A 13,143-nucleotide genomic window follows, 5' to 3' on the forward strand; every position below is an offset into this window, starting at 1 on the left:
GGAATATGTGGTTGGTCAGATGTTTGTGAATGTGTTGGGGATTGGTATGGTGTATGTGGTTGGTTATAAGGTGGGCTGAGATGTGTTCAGGTATGTAAGATTCATGTTCAGGTTGGTCTGGTATCTGGGGTTGGGTTTGGGTTTGGATTTGGGTTTGTATTTGTGGTGAAGCTGGTGGGAATGGAATGTATGGGTCTAGGGTTTCGTATGGGGGTGGTGATTGGGTTTGGGGTGAGGTGGGTGGTGTAGGAATAGGGTTGTCAAGGTTTGATGTCTCCTCCTGAGCCGCATTAGTATCCACAACATGTACATCATCAACATCCTCCTCCTGCACAACAACCTGATCACCATCGCCGTCATCTCCACCATCATTATCGTCATCAGAATCAGTCCCATCATCATCTTCACTCTCATCCTCATCAGAAGTCACTCTTGGTGACTCTGACACCTCCATAATCTCCATAGTGTTGTCAACTAGCCATGGGAGGATGTCATATTCAACTTCAGGATAGAAGTTACTTGTAGCCCCCAACCTTGCAATTCTTCTATAGACATTTGGGTCTTGCAAAACATGTGTTATTCCCAAGGTTGGTAGAGAAGGGCATACAATATTAAAAATGATCTGTAAAAATCTGGGATAGACCAAGAATTTGTCATCCCTTCCTTTCCTTAGATTAGTCACCAAAACATCAAAAATTAGCTTTGAAAAGTTGAAAGGTTGGTTGTAGATGATTGCAACGGTGGCATTTTAAATTTACTTTCTCATGAGGGTCCAAGTACCCCTCCTTGGTGTAAAGCCCTGTATGATGTGGTGTATCAGAAATCTATGTAAAATGGGAAACATCCCCTTCTAGAACTGCCCTTCATTCACATATCCTTGATAACCCATTGTCTCTTGGATTATGGGTAGTAAAGAATATCGGATTATCCACAATATCGTTCAAATGAAGACTGGCCCTTATTAAATTCTCCGTGATTTCGACCTCATGTCCAGCCACGGTGGCCTCAATTCTTCGTCCAAGTTCATCATCGGCTAATTCGGTAGAATTCCAGAAATCCAAATGATGGTTTCTGTAGATGATAGGGCTTTCAGTGAAAGAGAAGCTAAGATTAGAGCGTAGTAGCCAACGAATCATCAACTCTACGTGTCTATTCTCCAACATGACCGGAGAAAGGCACACATTTTATGCTTCTTCTAGAACAGATACGTCATATATGCACAAACACAGACAAGGACACATTCAAAGAAACAATTAGTCATTAAAGTTCATAGCTTTAACATGTATTGAGTTATATTTGAAGAAGAAATGAAAGATAGTCTTTAAGAACCTGTTCTTTGACAAACTAATAACCTACACAGAAAACAGAGATGTCAGTAAACATGAAATTGAAGCCCTAAACCCATACAATGAGTATCGTAAATCATTCAATTGAAGCTTACCGAGTCAGATTAAGTTGGATGACCAATATAGGTTAAGATTTTTAGTAAACGATTGAGATTCTGGGTAGCGAGCAAGTTGGAAATAATGAAAGTGAGAAAGAGGGAAAAAGGTGAAATGAAAAATTTTCTAAGTCCCCCTTATATAGTGTACGTTGTGCACATTTGAAAGTGAGTTTTAAATGAATTTTGTTATTTTGCATATGAATAATGCCAAAAACCCAATTTAAAATGTACCAGCATAAAGCTTGATTGATAAAGTGTATTTACAAAGCTTGCTCGTCCCAGAGTTGCTCAGTCATTATAAAAATAAACTAAGTGGATATGATGAAGGAAGCTTACTCAAATATACTACATTGCTCGAGAACCAAATCACAAGTTAAATAATCAAGTATAATTTATCAAATATGCAACCTTACTCAAGATCAATAAATATCACAAAATAATAACTTAGAGATATTTCTAATTGTCAACCTTAATCGAATACCTTTTATTGCTAACCTTACTCGATTATACATAGAAAAGCAAAAAGTTAACAAAGTTTTAGAAATATACAAGCAGGTTTATTTCCGAAGTGAAGTTTATCCGTCAATACCTTAAAAGTGCATAGTGTGCTTGAGGAAACTTGATGTATTAAATTTAATACATAAGCTTTCTTAGAGCGTACAGTGTATTTGCAAAGTAAAGTTTGCTTGAAGAACTTCTAAAATTATACAAGTATGCTTGGAGAACACTTTGATTATTGAAATAATAAACAAGTGTGCTCTAAGCATAAAGTTTGCTCGATAAACAAAGTTTACTCGAAAACACTTGCAATTTCAGAAAGTATCATGTAATTCAATCCAAACCTATGAAGTATGCTAGACAAATACAAATTTCAATTAAAACACCAAAGTTTACTCGAAAAACGTATTTGAAGCATATTCACATGTATCACATATTCATCAAGTGTGCTTGATGAAGATAACCTTCTAAACAACCAAGTTTACTCGAAAGTATATAGTCATCAAAGTGTACTCGATAATACATTAATAACAACCAAGTTTACTCGAAAGTATATAGTCATCAAAGTGTACTCGATAAGATAATACATGAATAGTTCTTTTTAAATCAAGTAATCATCAAGTTTGCTCGAATGAGTTAAACTTCAAATAAATACGCCTAAGTTTACTCGAAAGTTTAAAAACATCAAAGTTTACTCGAAATAAGACATATTCAAAGGTTAAAATGCAAACTCTTTTTGACTTAAATTTTACATCAAACAGTTTTCTCATTAAAGTTAAAAGTTTAAGTGCAAAAGGTGCATAATGAGATTAAATTTCAGTTATATTCTTCCAAATCTTTTTTTCTTTTATGAAAAGATCTCAACATGCGATCATATTGATTAAGTCACCTTTAAATATTTCATTCTCAGCATTACTATGACTAATCACGCAAGGTTAATAACAGGTTTAGACTTAGCATGGATTTCATTACTTTGGTGATATGTTTTAGGTTCAGTTAAGTGCATACAACAAAAATGGATAACATTTATTATACTATAATGTTCCATATCTCTTCTCAAAGCTTATTTGGCTTTCTCTAGATCACCCCAATTTGACTTGAACCCCCTGATATTTGGTCAAAATATTTTTCATGACAGAACATATTAAAATTTTCTTAGTGAATTTTTCTTTACAAAACATTTCAAACAGTTGAGGTTGAACGTTGGACTTACATGCCACGCAATACGGACTTACTAGGCATCCATTCAAGGTGTTTAGGACTTATAATGATGCCCCACCTTTGTAGTTCTAGTTTTGACCCTCATGTTTGATTTTCTTTCAAATTTTGTGAACATTTTCAACTTTTGGTTAATAATAAAACTTTTGTTCACATTTATTCTTTGTCATATCTATAAGATGTTTCATTTTGAGTGACCGAATACCAACAGGCTCGTGTATCACTGGATAATCACTTTTCTGCCTATCATCCGGAGAGATTTATCTTGAGATATGCATATTCAACAATGTATCTCCACATTAAGCTTAGCATATTCATTGTGTTTATATCACTTCAGTTTTAACACATCATGAAAAAAAACCATACTTATTAATGACTGCACTAATAGTCTTTTTAGCCCATTAAGTTCATATGATTGGCATAAATAATCAATCTACTATCATTTCCCAAAAGATTGGATCAATTTTCATTGAAAACCTTTTAAGCTTCTTTAAAGCTTTGAACCGAATAATCTTATCATATCTCAGCACCAACAACTTGCTCTGTTTGTGAAAAATGTTTTGTAAAACCTCTTTTGAAAAATATTCATTTAAGCATACAAGTTTAACACAAAATCATAATTTTGACATAAGCAAAGAGTAACATATTCAAGAATAATCAGAACATGAGTGATATGAATTAACACAAGCAGACTTAACATAATGTTCAACCAAGACTAATTATGCAACTTCTAACCTGTCTTAACACATTATCATATCAAATGATCCAACATATTCATAAATATCAGATAAGCACACAGATTAATCATTTCAAATCAAGACACACTTATCAAGATATCATCAACAGTTACTGAAATCAGACCTAAGCATCATAGACACCTAAGTCACACATATTGTCATTCAAAGCACATATCAATTAAGCATAAACACCGATTCACAGATAAAACACAACTCACTCATCAAGACCTTTCTAAATATAGTCAGTTAGCACAATGAGCACACATCATTAATCAAACATCATCAGAGTTGATCATGCCTAATGCTTTCAATAGAAAGTGAAATTTGTTCTATCTAGTGGGTTAGTGAATAAATCTGCCAAGTTGTCACTAGTGTCATCTCTTTTCATTTTTATTAGACCTTTTCACTCCAGTCTCTAATGAAATGGTGTCTGATTTCAATGTGCTTGATCTTTGAGTGTTGGACTAGGTTCTTTACAATGAATAAAGCAGTAGTATTATAAAAAAAATAGGAGTGTTAAAGTATTTCAAACCATAGTTCAACAGTTGATTTTGAATCCAGAGGACTTGTGCACAACAGGAAGATGCAACAATGTACTTGTCACACCCTCAAAATACACTAACAGAGGGTGTGAACTAACATGATCGGAATCATTAGTTATAATCAAACACCATATTTAAAGTTTTCAAAACCAACAAGACATTAAGTCTTAAATGAAATGCGGAAGCGTAAATTATAAACCAAAAAGTTGCGCCACACAGGACGAGTTAAAAACCCACGTTATCAAGATAAAAATTAAAGAAGTTTTTAAAGAAATGGTGTTTAGCGAATGCATGTCCTATACCGCGCGCCCGCCTCGGCTACCTGAGAATAACACACTAAAAGTGTCAACACAAAGGTTGGTTAGTTCACAAGTTTATACAAATAAATTAAAGCGTTTGCATTTCCGTTTGTGTTACCAGATAGGGTTAACTCAATTATATATCAATAGGTAGCTAACCTATCAAGCATGCGTTACTAAGTGTTCGACACCGAAGCTGACTGTTTATCAATTGCCTTGCCACCATGTCAACCACGACCATGGTAAATGTGTTAGCCAAGATTACAGCCACTCGACCTACCGTCGAGTTCAGAGTTGGGTGGGGTTTGTCAAACCCTGTAGTACTACTCAACAGTGACTCGCTATTATCCAAATATTAACCGGTTCGATGTTATGAAGGACTTTAGTTGGTTTGTTTGCCACTTAGCCTTACAAGTGATATATAAAAACTAACAAAATCTACAGCGTTGGAGTATGTTATCTCCCCCAAATAAAATCGTTTAAAAAGAGATTTTATAAGTATTTATACTACGAGTGAGTCCCTAGACTCAGCATATAAAACTTATGCATGAGGTACGTTTCGTGTTTTGTTTGTGAAATAAGTGCGACTCGACAAACACGTTGGCGATAAGCTACATGCGTGAACGAATATCGTGTCAAGTGTTAATATTGTACATTATTAGTAAACTAACTCCCACAAGGGCAATTAAGTCGTACACATAGCAAACATCGATCAACTATGCACTTTTCATGTTAACTTAAGTAATTCAGCAGCTATTTTATCCAGGCAGATTTTCACTCGACAAGATTACTTTATTTAATAAATCAATACATGTCCAATAAATCGTCAAAAATCATCACAGAAGGAAACTTGAGTTATGTTTCTAAAAATATTTTTATTTTATTTTTGTCATATACGGTTTTCTCACAATGATCAAAACATCACAGTAAACACACAGCAATCATTATCATGCGCAACAGAATGTTATTTGTTATTCCCGTTACGTGGTTAATCCAATTAATGCAAGACCAATTGGGTTAGATTTCTAACTCAAAATATTAACTTCCAGAAGTGGAATCAAACCCATTAGTCTTGTCGTTTATGAGATATCTTAATCGCAAAACAGCCTACCAGCAGGCTTCCCGAATCAGACTTGCACAACAGATTTGTAAAATAATAAAAACTAACTTTTACACGTCTAAAAATTACAAACTCAGACTTTTTAGAAACTAGACTCGACCTACTACATCATAGAATCAACAATCACGTCCAAATACAATATTAACATCGAGTTACAGCCGTTTAAACACGAATTCAAGAATCTGTCCAGCATCAGTTTTCATCAAAACTCAACATACAAATAACCTATGAACTAGAAATCATGCATACAACCCTAACTAATCAACAATCAACATATTTTAGCATTTAGGGTTTATGATTTATGTGTTCAATGATGCCAAAAATCGATAGAATATGTTACATATAGTGTTTAGTTTACCTAGTTAACACCTTAAGCCTTCAACAAGTTGCAAGGATGATTGTATGTGTGTGTGTGTTGTGTGTTTCGGTCGATCCAAGGGGGAGGGGGGGCTTCCGTCTCAGGTGGGAGAGGGAGAGGGAGAAGAGGGTTAGGGTTTATGGTTAAGGTTGTTTATATATTAATTAAATAAATGACAAGTTACAACTAGCACCCTCAACTTCTATTTTGTATAATTCTAGCATAAAACATCAATCATCTCCATAATATAATGACATGCATACAAGCACACATTTATACATATAAACATAACACGTAATTATACCAAGTACTTTTTTATAATATTTATCGTTTGTTCACCAACGGTTTGAGTCGACTCGTGTGTGTTTCAGTGAAATTCCAAAAGACTACTTGTGTAGTGATTGTCATGCGTCATTTAAACCCTAATTTAAATGTAATGAGATATGCGTTACACTTCTTGTGATCTTAAGTTTGAATTAACGGAGTTCGGATTAACGAAGTTAACCTGAAATTGACGAGTGTCACATCATTCCCATGTTGAAAGAATTTTCGTCCCGAAAATTTGTGTCAATTCGCGATGGGTGTCTGAAAAAGGCAAAAATTTTCAGTTTGTCACATCATCCCCTCTGTAGAAAGAAATTTTATCCCGAAATTTAATTCATACCTCTGGTGTATTCTGACGGTTTTTCGGCTTTCACGGTTTTCGGTGTTTGGTTAGCCCTTCATAAAGTTGAGGATACTTTTCCATCATTTGATCTTCGTGTTCCCATGTGAACTCTGGTCCACGTCTCGAGTTCCAACGAACTTTAACGATGGGAATTTTGCTGTGTTTGAGTGTTTTAGTTTCCCAATCCAAACCTTCGACTGGTTCTTCGATGAAGTGTAACTGTTCATCAATTTGCAACTCGCCCAAAGGAACTGCTTGTGTTTCGTCAGAAAGGCATTTCTTCAAGTTGGATACATGGAAAACGTTATGTACGCCACTAAGTTCCGTTGGTAAGTCCAATCGGTACGCTACCGTACCAATACGTTTAATTATCCGGTATGGGCCAACGTATCGTGGGTTGAATTTGGTTCCCTTTCCAAAGCGAACTACACCTTTGCAAGGTGAGACTTTCAGCAAAACTTTGTCGTCCACTTGGAATTCCAGAGGTTTTCGGCGCTTGTCGGCGTAACTCTTTTGACGATCTCGAGCTGCTGTCATGCTATTTCGGATTTGGACAATCTTTTCTGAGGTTTCGAGCACTAATTCGGGACCAGTGATTTGGCTGTCACCTACTTCTGCCCAGCAAAGAGGTGATTGACACTTTCGTCCGTACAACGCTTCAAACGGAGCTGATTTAATGCTTGTATGGTAGATGTTATTATACGAAAACTCTGCCAAAGGCAAGTGGGGTTTCCTGCACGCAACATGTCTTCCAAGGTCTGAATGGTGCGTTCACTTTGCCCATCCGTTTGAGGATGGTATGCGGTGCTCATATCAAGGCGGGTGCCTAGTGCGCTCTGTAGTGACTTCCAAAAGTGCGAAGTGAAACAAGAATCTTGATTAGATATGATTGAGTCAGGCACTACGTGTCTGGACACTACTTCTTCATGTAGATGCTAGTCAGTCTTTCCATTTTTTCCGATTCCTTGATAGCTAGGAAATGCGCAGACTTAGTCAACCGGTCAACGATCACCTAGATGTTATCACATCCCATCGGTGTTTTGGGTAAGCCTGTGATGAAGTTCATGGAAATGTGTTCCCATTTCCACGTTGGGATTTCCGGTTGCTGTAGCAGTCCAGATGGTAATCGATATTCCACTTTGACTCTTGCACAAGTCAAACATTTGTTCACGTAGGTGGCCATGTCGGCTATCATGTTTGGCCACCAGTAAAGTACATTTAGGTCATGGTTCATTTTATCTGAGCCAGGGTGAATGGAATATCGGGATTTGTGTGCCTCGTCCATCACCGGATTTCTCAAGTCTCCATATCGAGGGACCCAAATCCGGTTTTCAAGATATCGGACCCCGTTCGATTTGGTTTCAAGTTGCTTATCCATGCCATGCATGAGTTCTGATAGGAGGTTATCGTCTTTCAAAGCTTCGAGTTGAGCATCACAAATTTGATAAGGCAAGTTGGCATGAAATGTGAGTTGTAATGCTCGCACCCGTCTAGGCTTAGGAGTTTCCTTTCTGCTGAGAGCATCGGCCACGACATTGGCCTTGCCAAGGTGGTACTTGATGGCACAATCATAATCCTTAAGTAGTTTGACCCAACGACGCTGTCGCATGTTCAACTCCTTTTGATCGTAGATATGTTGGAGACTTTTGTGGTCGGTGTAAATGGTGAATTTGGTACCATACAAGTAATGTCTCCATATCTTAAGGGCAAACACCACAACTCCGAGTTCCAAGTCGTGGGTTGTACAGTTTTTCTCGTGTATTCATAGTTTTCGAGAGGCATAGGCTATAACCTTCTCAAGTTGCATTAACACGCAACCGAGACCCTATATCGATGCATCACAATGTACTTCAAAATTCTTTGTTCCCTCGGGGAGGGCTAGGATAGACGCGCTACAGAGTTTTGTTTTCAAAAGTTGGAAGGCAGACTCTTGCACGTCACCCCAATTGTACCTAGTACCTTTGTGTGTCAGTGCGGTGAGGGGTTGAGAAATCTTTGAAAATCCCTCGATGAAATGTTGGTAGTATCCAGCCAGTCCTAGGAACTGTCACACCTCAGTCGGAGCCTTAGGTGCTTCCCAGTTTTTGATGGCCTCTACCTTGCCTGGATCAACATGGATACCACTCTCATTAATCACATGTCCTTAGAAGTGAACTTCGTGAAGCCAAAATTCACATTTAGAGAGCTTGGCGTACATTTTTTCCTTTTTTACTAATTCCAGGATTATCCATAGGTGTTCTTCATGGTCCGTCTTGTTCTTGGAGTAGACGAGGATATCGTCAATAAAAACAATAACAAACATGTCGAGATACGCCTTGCATACTCTGTTCATGAGGTCCATGAATACGACTGGTGCGTTGGTTAAGCCAAAAGGCATAACCGAAAGCTCACAGTGACTGTACCGAGTTCTGAATGCCGTCTTTGAAATGTCCTCTTCGCGCACTCTCAATTGGTAGTAACCAGATCTCAGATCGATCTTCGAGTAGTAACTCTATCCTTGAAGCTGGTCGAAAAGATCATCAATTCGGGGTAAGGGATAACGGTTCTTGATCGTCACCTTGTTCAGCTCCCGGTAGTCGATGCACATGCGGAAGGTCTCATCCTTCTTTCGAACAAATTGGACAGGGGCTCCCCATGGTCATGAGCTAGGTCGGATAAAACCTTTATCCGACAAGTCTTGTAGTTGAGTGGACAACTCCTGAAGCTTCGCCGGTGCGAGCCGATACGGGGCTCGTGCTATGGGTGCAGCACCGGGGGCTAAATTGATTTGGAACTCGACTTGTCTTATGGGTGGGAGTCCTGGTAAATATTCCGGGAAGACTTCCGGTAAATCGCGCACAATAGGTATATCTTCGATCCGCTTCTCTTCCAAGGGTTTCTCAATTACCTGAACTAAGATCGCCGGATGACCCTTTCGTAAATATTTCTGTGCCTTCATGAGGGTGATGATGCTGCTGGTCATGCCGCTCTTCTCGCTCTGTATCAAGATGATCTCACCGGAAGGAGTAGTGATATGAACAATCTTGTCATGGCATATAATCTCAGCTCTATTTTCGGATAGCCAGTCCATGCCGATTATAAAATCGAAACTACCAAGCGTAAAGGGTATGAGGTCGATATCGAAAGTATGACCCGACAGTTTCAACTTACATCCCGCTAGTACATGAGTTGTTTCTATAGACTTACCGTCAGCTAATTCAACCAGAAACTTAGCATCTAACGGTGTTGGAGTTAAGTCTAAGAGTTTACTAAAGGCTATCGATACAAAAATCCTATCAGCTCCAGTGTCAAACAAAATAGAAGCAAAACAGTCGTTCACAAGGAACTTACCGGTAACCACATTCGGATTGCTGCGGGACTCGCCCGATCCAATGACGAAAGCTCTACCTTTACTATCATTTCTATTACTGTTATTGCCTCCACTGCTCTCATTCTGCTTCAGTTTTGACAATCCTTCCTGAAGTGACCCTCCTGACCACACTCAAAGCACCCTTTCGTTGTTGCAGGCTGTTTAGGAGCACATTTACCTGCTAGGTCTCCCCTACAGTCCTTGTCCTGATGACCAAACTTGCCGCATCACAGACACTTGATACGGTCGCATGGGCCAGCATGGTGATAGTTGCACTTGTAGCACTTTGGGTACTTTCAAGCATAGCCACTCAAACCATGTCCGCCACCTTTGATGTTGTTGGAACCCTGGTTATTGAAGTTCTGAGTGAGTTCGGGTCTACGGTGGTGTTGTTGCTGTGGAGGGTTCGATGATGAGGACCTGGTGTTGTCAAACTTCCTCTTTCCATTCCCTGAGTTGTTGTTGTTGTTGTCAGTGCTTGAGTTGTCACGGGTTTTAGAGGTGGAACCTCTAGGTGGTAACGCACCTTGTGCCACTTCTTGATCCGTTAGCTTGTGGGCTATTCGGATCGCTTGCTGAATAGTGGTTTGTGTAGAAGATGTCACCATACCCTGAATCTGGTGTACCAAACCATCAATATACATCTTGATTCTCTTACTTGGTGGATCTACCATCCGCAGGCACATCACCGCTAGCTCGTGGGAACGGGTGGTGTAGGCTTCAATCTCAGAACCCACCATTTTTAACGCCCAAAATTCCGACTCTAACTTCGATATTTCCTCTCTAGGACAATATTCCTCTCGCATCATGTTCTTGAATTCCTCCCAGTTCATAGCATTTGCTAATTCTAACCCAAGAATCTGCACATTAGAGTTCCACCTGGTGAGGGCGGAATCTTGCAGAGTTCCAGCAGCAAACTTGACCCTGCTGGCTGGTGGACAATTACACATCTCAAAAGCTGACTCTGCCTTCTTGGCCCATCGCAGGAAACCTATGTCTCCCTAAGTGCCATTGAACGATTTGGGCTTGCAGTCCAGGTAATTCTTGAAGGTACCGGCTCCGCCTTGGCCTCCGGCTTAATTCTGAACATGCGCAACCAGAGCTGCCGCCGCATGGTCGTTCAGTAGGGCTTGGAGTTCTGCTGCGGTCATGTTGGTGTTACCGGGACCACGTCCAGCGTTTCTTCCAGACATCTCCCTTCCATCTAGGTGTTATCATCCTTAGATGTCTTCGTCTGAGGACACGTCCGAGTGTGCCTCCTTCTCAGCCGACTCTTCCTCCGGTTCCTCTTTGGGTTCCTCCTCGGGATCTTCTTTAGGATCCTCTTCCTACCCTGCTGCGTTAGGGGCAATTTGTGCCTCTAGTGCCTCGCAACGAGCTAGGGCTTCTGCTGCAAGGCCTCTTACGTTTATAGCTTCCTCATGCAAGTCTATCATCTATGATTGCGTCTTGATCACTACTTTCATATGCTGCACATGAGCATCCTGTACTTCCTTCATAGCTTCAGTTAGGTAGGTAAGTCTCCTCCAAGAATTAGCTCCATCCTCCTTCACCTCAGTAACCTTCGCTCTCGTGGAGCGCATAAAGCTCACTTCACGCTCTAAACATGAAGCGAGAGCTGCGAAAGCATGCTCCATTGGTTCGGTTATGGGTGGTAGTGTGTTGAAGGATATAGGACAGCCCGAGAGAGGTAGTGGGGGAACTTGCTCATGGTAAACCATTCGCTCGATCAGACTCGGGTACCAACTCCAGTTACCGTTGTCGTCATACATGTCTCCATATGGGCGATGTCTCTTCGGTGCAGGGGCTGCTAGTGCCGGGACTACTCGGGGTGGTGATGAGTTAGATAGCTGTGGTTCCTTTCCAGGGGCATGAGACACCGGGTCAGATGATGATGATGATGATGGCGTCGACATCCTTATAGGATAAGTCGTGTATGGGTTACGCGCGTATGAGAGAATGAGGTATAGAGATAAAGAAAACGAATAACTAAATATATAATATATACTTATATATGCAGTGCGTAAAATTATAACTAATGGGTCGTTGCGGTTATAGTCTAGTATGAATGCGTTTCAAGTTCGATATAACCAATGGCTCTGATACCAATCTGTCACACCCTCAAAATCCACTAACAGAGTTTTACCGTCAGAGGGTGTGAACTAACAGGATCGGAATCATTAGTTATAATCAAACACCATATTTAAAGTTTTCAAAACCAACAAGACATTAAGTCTTAAATGAAACATGGAAGCGTAAATTATAAACCAAAAAATTGCGCCACACAGGACGAGTTAAAAACCCAAGTTATCAAGATAAAAATTAAAGAAGTTTTTAAAGAAATGGTGTTTAGCGAATGTATGTCCTATACCAAGCGCCCGCCTCGGCTACCTGAGAATAACACATTAAAAGTGTCAACACAAAGTTTGGTGAGTTCATAAGTTTATACAAATAAATTAAAGCATTTGCGTTTCCGTTTGCGTTACCAGATAGTGTTAACTCAATTATATATCAATAGGTAGCTAACCTACAAGGCATGCGTTACTAAGTGTTCGACACCGAAGCTGACTGTTTATCAATTGCCTTGCCACCATGTCAACCACGACCATGGTAAATGTGTTATCCAAGATTACACCCACTCGACCTACCGTTGAGTTTAGAGTTGGGTGGGGTTTGTCAAACCCAGTAGTACTAGTCAACAGTGACTCGCAATAATCCAAATATTAACCGATTCGATGTTATGAAGGACTTTAGTTGGTTTGTTTGCCACTTAGCCTTACAAGTGATATATAAAAACTAACAAAATCTACAGCGTTGGAGTATGTTATCTCCCCCAAATAAAAGCGTTTAAAAAGAGAAAAAAGGGGACGTGAAACTCACTATTTGCAAAGATAACAAAAAGAATCCGAGA

Source organism: Bidens hawaiensis, unplaced genomic scaffold (genome assembly GCF_021521415.1).
Source record: "Bidens hawaiensis isolate Kalapana, Puna unplaced genomic scaffold, B.hawaiensis_p1.1 tig00027792_1, whole genome shotgun sequence".
NCBI lineage: Eukaryota > Viridiplantae > Streptophyta > Magnoliopsida > Asterales > Asteraceae > Bidens > Bidens hawaiensis.